The sequence below is a fragment of the Balaenoptera physalus genome (assembly GCF_965194825.1).
Source record: "Balaenoptera physalus genome assembly, chromosome: 8".
In the NCBI taxonomy this organism is placed as follows: domain Eukaryota; kingdom Metazoa; phylum Chordata; class Mammalia; order Artiodactyla; family Balaenopteridae; genus Balaenoptera; species Balaenoptera physalus.
In genome coordinates, this window is record NC_138887.1 from 22177857 (window position 1) to 22190648 (window position 12792).

General features: G+C 36.3%; 1 protein-coding gene across 7 annotated transcripts in view; it reads right to left on the reverse strand.

Moving 5' to 3' along the window:
- The window catches only part of MAGI2 (membrane associated guanylate kinase, WW and PDZ domain containing 2), a 1336469-nt gene that overhangs the window by 1209978 nt on the left and 113699 nt on the right, over window positions 1–12792 (reverse strand). The gene's annotated exons all lie outside the window — the stretch shown is intronic.

Below are 12792 nucleotides of genomic sequence, written 5' to 3' on the forward strand. Positions count from 1 at the left end.
GGTTCAAATACTGGTATTGATGCTTATTAGCTGTGCAACCTTTGGCTATTTACTTAAACTCCCTGTGTACCAAGTATCTCATTTCACGGGGGCAAAACAATAGTATCTACCTCATGGGAGTTTTGCGTGGGTTAAATGAAGTTATAGTTTTGAACACTTAAAATCGTACTTTATGTGTTACCAATTAGTATTTTAAATGCTATCTGCCTTCATTCATATACACAACAAAAAATCTGAACTCCTACTATGCACTAAGTATTGGGGATCCAAGGATGAAGAAAAGAATCACATCTTCTCTCCCAGCAGTGAGCTTATAGTCAAGTGGAAGGTAAAAATAAGTAATCACACAGCATGATGTTTTGTGAAAACGAGGTAGAGAATGTTGCTTGAATATCCAGGAGAAATATTTAACCCAAATTTGGGACTTTAGGAGCAACTGTCCTCAGAATGTGCCTAGAAGTGTGAGCAGCTTGGTGTGGGAGGCAGGGAGGAAAGTATTCTAGTTAGTGGAGGCAGGAGGTGCCAAGACCCAGTAGGAAAAAATGTGGAGCTGCAGTGGCTAGCCATGAAGTGTGAGAGTGCAAAGAAAAGAGACAAGAGTGGTAAGTAGAGTCCAGAAAGAAGTTTATAAGCCACAGTAAAAAGTTCAAAATGTTTGGAAAAAGTGGGGAGCCACTGAATGATTTAAGCAGGAAATAATTAAATTTTCACTTTAGAAAACTCACTTTGGCTATAAGTGAATAAGATGGAATCAAGGGAACTCAGAAGCCCATTGATACAGTTTCAGGTGAGAAGTGATGAACAATCACAATACCTTCAAGGTTTATGGGAGCCCTGTTTTCTAATGTAGCATACGTGATAATCCCTAGTGAGCTAGAGGTTACCTGGGGCCAACCTAAGCCTTCTTCAGTAAAGAGAACTCTGCTTAACACCACAATGTGATGTGTTTTAAACACAGGAACAGGGTATCTGTCCTCCTATGGATGTTCCTGTAAAGCCAGAGACAAAGTGTCTGAAGTCAGATACCATGGAATTAAATTTTGGCTCCACTATTTCCTCAGGTATGTTATTTGGGGCAAATCCTTTTAAAGCAAAGCACTATTTTTTTAATGTATAAAACTGGGATAAGAGTAGCTACTTCATAGTGTTAAATGAGATAATACATGTAAATATCTTAATATCTGTACCTGGCATGTATTAAGCATTCAGTAAAATTTAGGTGTTACATTAACTGTTTTATATGTATATATATATATATATTACATGTATATATATTTTTAATAGTTTTCAGGAAGTCAGGTTTCAAAAGCAATGATCTTCATTTTTAAAGTCATTTAAAATCTTATTACTTTCAAGTTACAGTTCTACTAGCCCTTCAGGGTGTAACAAAACACCTTTTCAGTACACAAGGAAACAAACAAAAAAACTTCTATTTTATATAGCTCTTATAAAACAGGATAATTTGCATTTTTCAGCTCTTCACACATTGTTCTATCGTAACTCCTTAATATTCCCTTGTATCTAAGGGATAGCTTGGTCTCTTAAGCTGAGAGTCAAAGAATTAAATCGATTACTGTTTTTAATTTCCCTTCCTGATTACAAAACAAAGATGTATCATGTTGATCTTCAGCAACTTCAGCATCTGGAGTCTCTCTACCTCCAATAACCTCCAGTAGAATCCTATCCATCCATCACTCCTGACCAGAGATGTTTCCACAAAGACCTAAAAGCACGTCACTATCTGTCAACCCCTAATCTTCAACCCCTACTGCCACATCATTCCCTAAACATAAAATGTGTGGTAACAGTTTTTACAGAATGTGTTATGTAGCGATAGTTAATACAAGACCTAAAAGCGTAACTGGATTAGAGCTGTTGTGGGGAGACTCATGGGAGAGCCCGGTCCACAGAGGCTCATCAGTGTCCTGAGGTTTGGACCAAATCAGAGGGAACAATGCCAGCCCACAGAGCAAGACACCAGGATTGTGTGGGGAACGATAATGGGCTCTGTTTCCAATATCCCTCCCCATTGTTTTACATTCTGTAAAAACTGAGCCTCTCTTTGCTCAGGCTCCTGCCTAGAAAGCCCTTCTTGAAAGTCTCTGAAATTTCTATAGAAACTATTGAGAAACAAGCTTTCATGGTCGACAGCCCAAGAAACCAGCCCTACTTTTGTATTTCCAAAATCATAATTAACAACAGATTATGAACCCAACAGATGCATCAGTCACTGTGCTAAGCACAAAGGATAGAGATAAATAAGAGTGGGCTGCTGCCTTCAAGTATTCCATATTCTAGTGTGGGAAACAGATGCACAGAGCTGCATTTTAATACAATGTGAAAAATGCTACAGCAGCAGAATGCACCATTGTGAGAAACAAGCGAAATGTTATTAATTCTGCCTGAAGAAGGTAATGAAAACCTCATAGACAAAGTCAGTTTTGAAACAGGAATTTCTCTTTTTTTTAATTTGTTTATGTATGTGTGTGTAGTGTGTGTAGGTATGTGTATATATAAAATGGGGAACCTCCAAATATATGTCCTCAAGAAAGGCATAATTCTTAGGAAAGCATTCTTTTTCTAAAGGTCATTAAAGTCTGTGTTTTAGACAAAAAGCTAGCTGTCTAGTACCACCACCAATACCACTATTATCATTATTTTTAAAACTCCACAACATAATAATTAATCAACACTGAATGCTGGGGAATAGGGGAGTTTCTCACTTCAACTCATATTGAGCACTGGAATATCTCCCCAAACTGTTATTCCCTTCAATTGTGAAATCATCCCAAATATTCCCTGAATAAGAAATATTACTCCAAATATTCAAGCACACAGAAAATACACACACAAACACACACACACACATATACGTGTGCACATTTGGAAATCAGTGTTTAAAATGGTGGAATTCTCATTGCACAGAACTTTTACTAGGCACCATGAAATCAAACTGTGCTCTTTCTTCAAAGAAGGTGAACAAAGTATATAGACCAAAAGGAACAAAGAAGTATGGATCTTAAATTAATAAAGCATTGCTTCTAGATTTTTTCAGATGAAGCTTACATGGTGAGTCCTAAGGATTTTCAAATAATCATAATTATTGTTATAGTGACAAATCCTGCCTCTTAAGAAAAACTGGAAAACACAGACTACCACAAAAGGATTTTAACTTAGTTCAAGTTACACTATTATATTAATGGGTTTTATTCTAGGCTATATGCCCTATGGTTGAAACTATGTAGGAAAAAAAAATAAGTAAATTAGCCTATATTTTGAAGCTTTTAAACTTTATTAATTGCTATGTGCTATCCTATAATGGAAGAAAAGTATTTTTAAGAAACCTATGAAAGGTGTACTCCCATAAGCATAAATTATGTTGTAGTGTTAATATGCCTTGGAAATCTTCTACTAACTTATTGGTCATCCAAAGGAAACTGAGTTCAGTGTCAGTGATACATTTTCAGATATCATGCATCCTGTTTTTCTTTAATTACTAAAAACTACAGGGCCACTTTCAAAAGTAAAACTCCCCTGATATCTTAAAAGAACTAATAATGAATGGAGCAGCTGGAAATTTAGCTTCTGTGACAGGTGTTTAAAACCAGAATGGCAGTTCCCTCAAGCACTAAGTCCTTACAGGCATCGTGATGATGAGTAGCAGTATCTTAACAATTTAAGGATCCCACTGAATTTACACTCAGGCACCAAACTTCTGACAGGAGTGAAAAGAACGTTTTCACTCTAAAACCACAATCATGAGTTGAGGGTCTTTTCTTTCAACACTGTCAGAAGTTTAAAGTGGAGAGAATAAAACTATGAAAGGAAGATCTTTTGGCATGATACTAAGAAACATTGCATACTCTGGAACCACACTGGCTGGATTTGAATCTTGACCTTTCCTCTTCCTAGCTGCATGACCTGGGGCAAATTATTGACCAGCCGCAGGCCTCAGGATTCCTGTCTGTACACTGGAAAAAATAAAAATACCTACCACAAAAGATATTGGCAAGGATTAACATTTAGACAGTTCCCAGCCATGAGGCAAATATCTTAACAGTGGTTTCTATTTGTATTATATTTAGTAAGGGATATGACTGTGGGTAGCACACTCTTAGAAATATTTTTCTTAGATATATTTTCTCATAGAGTATCTTTGTAAGAAATGCTTAATAGAGACAGACAGATGTTGTGCTTATGGGGAAAAACAGTGAAATTGTTCAGAATTTATAGGACTCCCAGGACACATAGATTCCACCCAGACATTTATTCTCTCTTTTCTTTTCATCTGACAAAGGAAAACACTGACACTTAAAGAACAAGTTATGACCTATCTAGGAACCCTGGCAATTATATGTATGACAATGCAGAATAATGGCAGGATTATGGTTACATAATAATACAAAGGCAAACCATGACGGTCAGGTGTACTTTAGGACTTCCAAATCCTGGAGCATCCACATATGGTGCCTAAGAAGATAATTCCACAGGACTGTATTTCCCATGCATGCATTTGTGTGCACATGTGCGCACACGCACACACACACACACACACACACACACACCCCTGTCATATAATAAAAACAACATACTCTTTCACATAGAATTTATATTGATAAAATACAGTGCAAAGAGAAAGAAATAATTTATAATTCAGAAAGATCCACCATTAATATGTGATATTTCCTTCCAATCATTTTCCCATGCCTATTAGGAAACTGAAAAAATGTTTTGAATTTTGTTTTTAAACTTGTATCCAAAATATTTACTTATATTATTAAATATCTAAAAATTATAATTTAAATGATTAAATGGTGTGAGATTTTAGGAATATACCATTATTTGTGTAACTAATTCAGTTCTGAGATATTTAAACTACATTTCCAATATTTTGATATTTAAGCCAATACTATGATCAAAATAAATGTATAATTAATATGCACATCTCTATTTAAATTTCTATAAACTGATCGTAGAAAATCATGGTTCAAAAAGTATGAAGATGTTTTCAAGGTTCTTAATTGCAAATTGTCAAATTGTCCTCCACGGCATTCTTCTCACCAGTGTACAAAAGTTTCTATTTTGATATGTATTTACCATCACCAGTTATTATTATTTTAAGAAAATATTTTCCAATATGAAGGGTAAGATATAGCTTTTATGTTATTAATCATCAAATAAATGCAAATTAAAACTATAAGGTAGAAAATTCTTTTTCATAGGTTTCACATACTTTCAGTTTTCCACAATTCAATTTCACTGAAATAGCTGCGCCACAGTTGTCTTTCCTGTCATGTTAAGAAATGGCTTCCAGTCCTAGGACCTATAACTATCAGTGTCCCAGCCTTAGTTCTATCAGTAGTCAGAACCACCTTTGTCACCCTCTTCAAACTCTGATACAGAAGCAACACAAATGGGAAAACATTGATACCTTCCCATGGCATGCTAAGATTAGAAGAAGGAAAGAAGAATATATGTGAAATTAGATACAGGGTCCAAAGAAATCTGCAATAAAAGTAAAGTCATAGTAAATACATTAAAGCAAAGTAACATCGAGTGAAAATTCAGCTCGAGAGAGGCAGGAATCCTTTATTTTTCTCTGTTGCATGCAAGTCCATGTTCAATAATAAGTGATCACTGTATACTTATTGAATAAATATTGAAATGGACTGCAGACAGAGAGCATAAGCTGCAAATGACTTTTAGAATTAGTATGAATTCTTAGCAGAATTTTCAATTTTCTGTTTGAACAGAGACATCTTAGTTCCCATCTCGTTCTCAGTATCTATCTCACACTTGTATCTTCCAAAACAAGCTAGGTTGGCATGTAATTTCTACCTGCTCATAATTATTTCTTTCTCCATGAAGGGTAAAAGCAGAAGCCCAATTTCCTGTACCACTAGTTCTAAAACTATGGTTCATAGACAAGCATTATTTAGCATCACATAAGAACTTATGGAAATATAAATTCTTAGGCCCCACTCCAGATCTACTATATCAGAAAGGCTAGGGACATGGCCCAGCAATCTGTATTTCTGAAAAGTCCTCAGGATGATTCCGGTGCATGCTAAGGTTTCAGAACCACTGACAAAATCTGGGGCTATTCTCTCTCCAATGTATTTAACACAAACTATGCACACACGCGCACACACACACACAGGTTTAACCCATTATCTAGAATGCCTGATTTATAGAGAACGTAGAAGAAATTTACAGTTCTAGGATCACCATTTCACCACTGCTCAGATCAATGCTTCCTACTTTGAATAAAGCAACCATGCATTTTTTAAAATCTCAATTCACAACACACTTACATTACAGTGCTTGCTTTTTCTCATTACAAAAAACTTTTTTAAACAAAAAAAATTATAACATTTCATTAAATACTTTGTTTTATTGCCTTAGAAACATAAGTGAATTACAATTCTTTCCGCACATGACTTTTGGCAACAGAGTTATTTTAAAGAAGAAAGTATATCTGTATAATATTCCAATACTGCCAAGGCAAAGTGAAATAATACAAAATATTACCACAACACTCCAATAATATTGAGTATAATATTGAATCCTCAATATATTGTTCTGTCATTCAGTTTGTCTCCATAAGCAAAAAATAAAATATGAACCCGGTGTATGATTCTTTAGTATGGTCGTTATTGATCATGAAGATGGCTGGAGGAAGCCATCCATATCATTTTGACTGCATAATGTTCACATTAGTAGCTACATATGGACTCAGTGTCAGCTTCAATACCTGCAGAATAATTATGATAATATTAGTTTTTTGTTCTCCCTGACAAAGCCATTTTTAGACCCGGTCAACCAAATTCTCTGGGCTCCATGGAGACGTGTGCTACATAAATACAAAGTATTATTTTTACTCTTTTCACATTATTGTGGAGATTGTTAAATGGAGGAGCAATGTGTTAAATATTAATAGCTTTTATGCAGTGAAAGCCATTTTATACCTTAGTTAACAACAATACAACAAACTAAAAACTGAGATATAAGTAATCTCTCACTTCATGGTTCTGAGTTCACCCATTCATTCTACAGATAGATGCCTCTCTTTTTAAAAGACCAAACTTACGCAAAGACCTAAAACTACTAAATTTGGGAATAATCACAAAAATACCAAAAGCTAATGAAACACCACTCCGATAGGTGGGCCTTAGTGAATTACCCAAGGATAGTTTATATTAAAGGTTAGATCACTGTCCAATAAGAAAAAAGGAAACAAACTAAACTTGTCATGAAGAACAACCAAACACCTCTTGTCTCATTGTACCACATTAGCAACAAATCACCTGTATCTTATTGATATTTACAAGAGAGAGTCACTTTATAGTGAGGATTATTTTCCTTGTTGATGTCAAGCTCTTTGTGGCTCTTAGTAAATGGTGGTAGGTAGACATTAAGTGTATGGGTGTTGAGTCAAGATTTTAGACCACACCCTTCACTTACCAGCTGTATTATTTTGGGTGAGTTACTTAACTTCTTTGAGTCTCAGTTTCTCATACATGAAGTGGGAATCATAAGATTATTGTGAGCCTTAAATTATACATAGTATATAGAATGATACACAACTTTAGCAGAATATCTGGTATATAGTAAATATGCAATAAAGATTGCTATTAAAAAACATTTTCTTAATTCAAATGCATCATAAATCTATACTTCAAATAAATTCCTTAAGCTTACTTACTTCTACCCTATTTTATCTGATGTTGTTATTTAGACATTCCTTCATGTCAATTTACTCTGAGGTGAATATGATTCTGACATTAATTTATACTTAAATTTTCAATTATACAGAGTATTTGTTTTGTTGTCTGTTGAGTGCTACCACTCACAAAAACTGGGAAGGGTTTGGCAGTAGGTTTAGAGGATTGAGGATGTGAGTGTGTGTATTTGTGTCTGAGGGCATTTCAGAATAAAAGATAGTTCCAATTATTAGAAGTTACTATCTCTTCCCTTTCAAGCCTTTGGCAGAGAAAACTGAGAGCTACTGCATTTAAATGCTTTGTAATCCAATTAAACTCATTTACATGCCCTAATGTATGCTAATGATTCTATAATATAATATAAATAAGGAATTTAATATGTTTCACCAATTGTATAAATAATTTTATATCTATATGCATTGCTATGTATTTTATGTATTAGTTTCAGGAAAAGTGACAACATCAGACACCAATAATATTTAGATATTTAGAAATTGGGTTGGAATGATCATAGAAGCACTCATACATATCATGTTTAATTAAAATGCCAATGTAAAAATTGAGGGATATATAGTTACACGGGAACTATATGTAAATATTAACTACTTTATATAGGTTACTACCCACACGTTGACTTTTACATGTAGATTTGTACACTACGGGTTTATTTGTGGACCAGAAAGATCAAGATGTTTGCCTCAAAGTATTAATAATCATGATATAAGTGTACTTATGAAAATTACAGAAGTGTAATGGCCTCACAATGTTTAAGTCATGGAACTGTAGATTATAACATTTGGAAGGCAACTTATCTAGTTGCCTAGTTCCATTTCTATATAATATAGATGTCTTCTCTACTGTTCTCTTTGGAAACTGGTCATCCAGTAATAAAAATAAGTATCATTTTTTAGCACTTTATTTATGTCAGGGATTGCATTAAGCCCTTAGCACACAGTATCTCCTTTAATCCTCACAAGTACTTCATGAGGAAGGTACCATCATCATTCCCACTGAAGCTCAGAAAGATTTAGTTGCATGATCAGAGCTACAAGGGCTGATCTGTACAAAGTCAGGTTCTCACACAAACATTTCAGGTGATGGAAAGCTTACCACTACAGGAAGTAAAGATTCAATTCTTGTTAATGTTGTCTTCCTGAAACTGGGATACAATCCAGCACCCTATCACATTCACTCCATGGTATTTTGAATTCTGGAATTGTGCAGGAAATTATAATAAAACAAACTATCTCCTTTCTCCCTGGTAACCCTTCAAATACTTAAAAGGTAGATATCATGTTCTATTTGCTTCTTCAGGCAAACTACTCCCAATTTTTAAAATAGTTTTGTAGCACTTGATTTCCAGACTAGACTCCAGATATTTATGATCCTCACAAATGTGGAGTCAAGGACAATCACAGGATCCTGGGGATCCTGGGTAGTTTTTAATAAGTACAGAGTACATCAGAAATATTAACTCCTTTTTTTCAAACAACACATTTTGGGTAAAGCCATAAATCACTCACTTTTGGGAGACAAATCACAGTATTAATCTGTATTGTGCTTGGAATCAATAATAATTCTAGGTATGTTATCAAGACATCAACTCTTCATAAGTCTGATATCTCTTCTCTGATATTTAAGTAGTTACCTTTTTAAACCTAAATTTGGATTTTATATTCTTTCCTTTCAAATCTCTTCGTTTTAGGTCAACTCACTGTCCCTTTAGAATACTAACTATGTGAAGTAAACATAGGGATTAACTAGCTTCCCCCAGTGCTTGACACACATAAGTAAGAAAAACTTGTTGATCATATCCTTACAGATATATTTGACTTGAAAAAAAGTAACAATGTTGACTAGCAGAGGCGCACAAATTGATCTGTGATTTTTCACTATTGCTCTCATCCCAGACCCAATACTGCTCACTTTGCCCCAATTCCTACCAATCTACTAATCAATTTACTTCAGATACAGTTTAATCACATCTTCCTTCAGCACTCTTTTTTTCAATAAATGACATCAAATGACTTTCTAAACTCCATAAATATCTATAGCATCCTCCTTATCTATTATACCAGCTTACCAATCCATTTTAAAGCATTTGAATTTATTCTTAGGGACTACTTCCTAACTTCTTAATAAGCGAATGATTAACAAGGGTTTAGATTTTTGTTGGGTATTGAATTCAAGCTCTGAAACCCATTACCGTTTTTCTTTAATTTTAGACATTGGGACTGGTGTTTTAGAGGCAACATAGGGCTAAGAGCATGGGCTTGAGGTTGGAATTTATGTGTGTTTGAATTGTGGTTCTGTCACTTATAGATGTCTCAACTGAGACCAGATATTTAACTTCTCAAGCTTCACTGTCTGTAAATGGCAATATTAATAACACATATCCTCAAAAAGTAGTCATGTAAATTTAATGAAATAAATTGAAATACTTAGCACAATATCCTACTCAATATATTAGCAAATATTCTAATAAGTCTGCCAATTATTTCAATTTCTTGAATTATAATTTATGTGGACCAGAGACGCAAACTCATTTAGCATGGCAAAGTCTTCACCTAGTAACTTCATATCCTCTTAGATCATTATTCCCTACAAGCATTGTAACTACATATAATTTATGCTTTTTCCCTTTCCTTAACTAAAAATTTCCATTCATTATTATAAGTCTTCCTAATATGTCTTTTAAAATCTAATCTCTTTAGACCTCTGTTACATTTTTTTCCAAGTGCCTCCCTCCTTTCAGCTTGCATCATAATCATTTCTTTGGCAACATCACTAATGTTTCTGAAGTTAGATTCACCTTACTGTCCTTGACCATGAATCATAGCTATGTGTCTCCTAAAATTATAAAATCTCCTTTATAAGCTCTTGGGTATTAATATAACCATTCCCAGTGTATTCTGGAGAAGAATATTATAAATATTAAGATGATCTATATTTTTCAATTAATATTAATACTTCTACCAGTAGCTAATCATAAATCAAAATCATGCCACAAGTATCCAGTCCCCCTTTACTGACTGAGAATATGAGTTCTGCAGCTCTACTTCTTAGGGCCAAAGTTCTACTCATTCATTTACTAGCCATTTGACCCTGCACAAGCTTCCTGTGCCTCTGTTTCCTCAAATATAAAATGGAAACAGTTGTATCTACCTCATAAAGTCATTGTGAAAATTAAGTAAGTTAATTCTTTTATCTTGCAAAGTGTTTAAAGTAGTGTTCAACAAATAGCAGCTGTTATTATCTCTCATACAGATTTGAAATCATCAATAAGTCAGGGCATAATACATAAGAAGCTTTCTTTAAGCAGACCTAAAAGACTATTTCCAATAGATTGAAATCCCCATGAGCACAGTTACCATTGCCTGACAGTTATAGAAAAGGCTTAATAAGTATTCATCAAAAACATTAAAGCAGGAGGGAATTAAGATGGCAGAGGAGTAGGAGGACGTGGAGTTCATCTCTCTCCATGGATGCATCAGGAATACCTCTATAGATGCAACAGTTCTCACAGAACACCGGTTGAACACTAGCAGAAGACCTGGGACACCAGAAAGGACTATAAAGATCCCTGCATAACTGGGTAGGATGAGAAAAAGAAGGGAGAAGGAGGAGGAGAGGAAGTAGGACTGGACCTGCACCCTGGGGCAGGGGAGCGGAAGCAGAGGAGAGATTCCCAAATTCAGGGAAACCCGCTCTCCAAAGGGGAAATCAATTGGTACAGAAGGGAAGCATTTGAGTCTGTCGGAAGAGGGTGTAGCGGCTGATCTGTGGCAGACGGGACAGAGTGAGAAATACACAGATGGTTCGTACCGCGGTCCTATGTGCCCCAGATGGGGATGTGTGTTCACACATGTGAAAGGGGGCTGTGAGCTGGAGCCTAGGGACTGGAGAACAGGCCTGGAGTGAGAACTGCTGTTGGCTGTGGGGAGACAGACTGAGGGGAAGGGAGGGTGGAAATGTGCAGCAGGGAATGCCTACAGAGGAAGACTGGACTGCCACGGAAGCAGGGCACTACTGCTGGGTCACACGCAGGGGGAGGAGCCACTATTGTAGCCTTTTTCTCCCCACATGCCAGCGCCTGCCAGTGGACAATAAAAGAAGCCTCTCAGGGCTGGCTCTCAGGCGCTGGCTGCGGAGCAATAAAAGAAGCCCTCTCTGGGCTGGCCCTCACACGCCTGATGCCAGGCAGCAGAAAAAGCCCAGCCAGGGCTGGCCTTCATGAGCCTTACGCCAGGTGCCAGAAAAGGCCCTCACTAGAGCCATATCTCTTGCACCCGTGGCCGCCAGCTTCCCTGTGCATTTGGTGCCACCAGGGCTCCCACGATCCAAGCAGTCATAGCACCTCTGCATCCTGTCCTCACTGGGGCAGACCCAAGAGCTCCAAGGCAGCCTCAGGACCAGACTCCTGTGGGTGGACCACATGCAGAGGTGGGGATAAAACCAAAGCTGAAGCGCAGGGATGGGGCGACTAAGGAAGAAGATTGAAAATCTTTCCATCAGCTGTACAAGGTGCAGATTAAATCCCCACGATCAGCTAGGTAGACCCTGCATCTATGGAATATCTGAATAGACAATGAGTGTTCCCACAAATGAAAATGGGCTAGCTTTGGAAGCTGTGGATTTTGTGGGCAAGTACCTGCAGGAATTGGGCCAGATCACAGTCTGAGTGGTCCCCACAGGTACCACAGCAGGTCCAGAGACCAGCCGAGAGGCAGAGGAGAGCCTCTTAGGGAGGCGGAGGTAAGCTGTGGCTCACAGCGTGTGCAAGAACACTTACAGCTGAGACCCCACGGAAACATAATTATTACTATAAATTTTATTAAGTTATGATTCATTCTGTTGTTGGTTCTAGCTTTATTTTTCTTTCTTTTTGTTTGTTTGCTGTTGTTTTAGTTTTTATTTTTACTTAGTCTTTTGGGATCTTCATGTTTTATAATATAATTTTATTGTTTTATCTTTTTTTATATATCTCTATTTTTACGTTGCTTTTCTGTTCTGTGTGCTTTTCCCTTATTTTTTTCTTCCTTTTTTTCTTTTATATATATATATATAT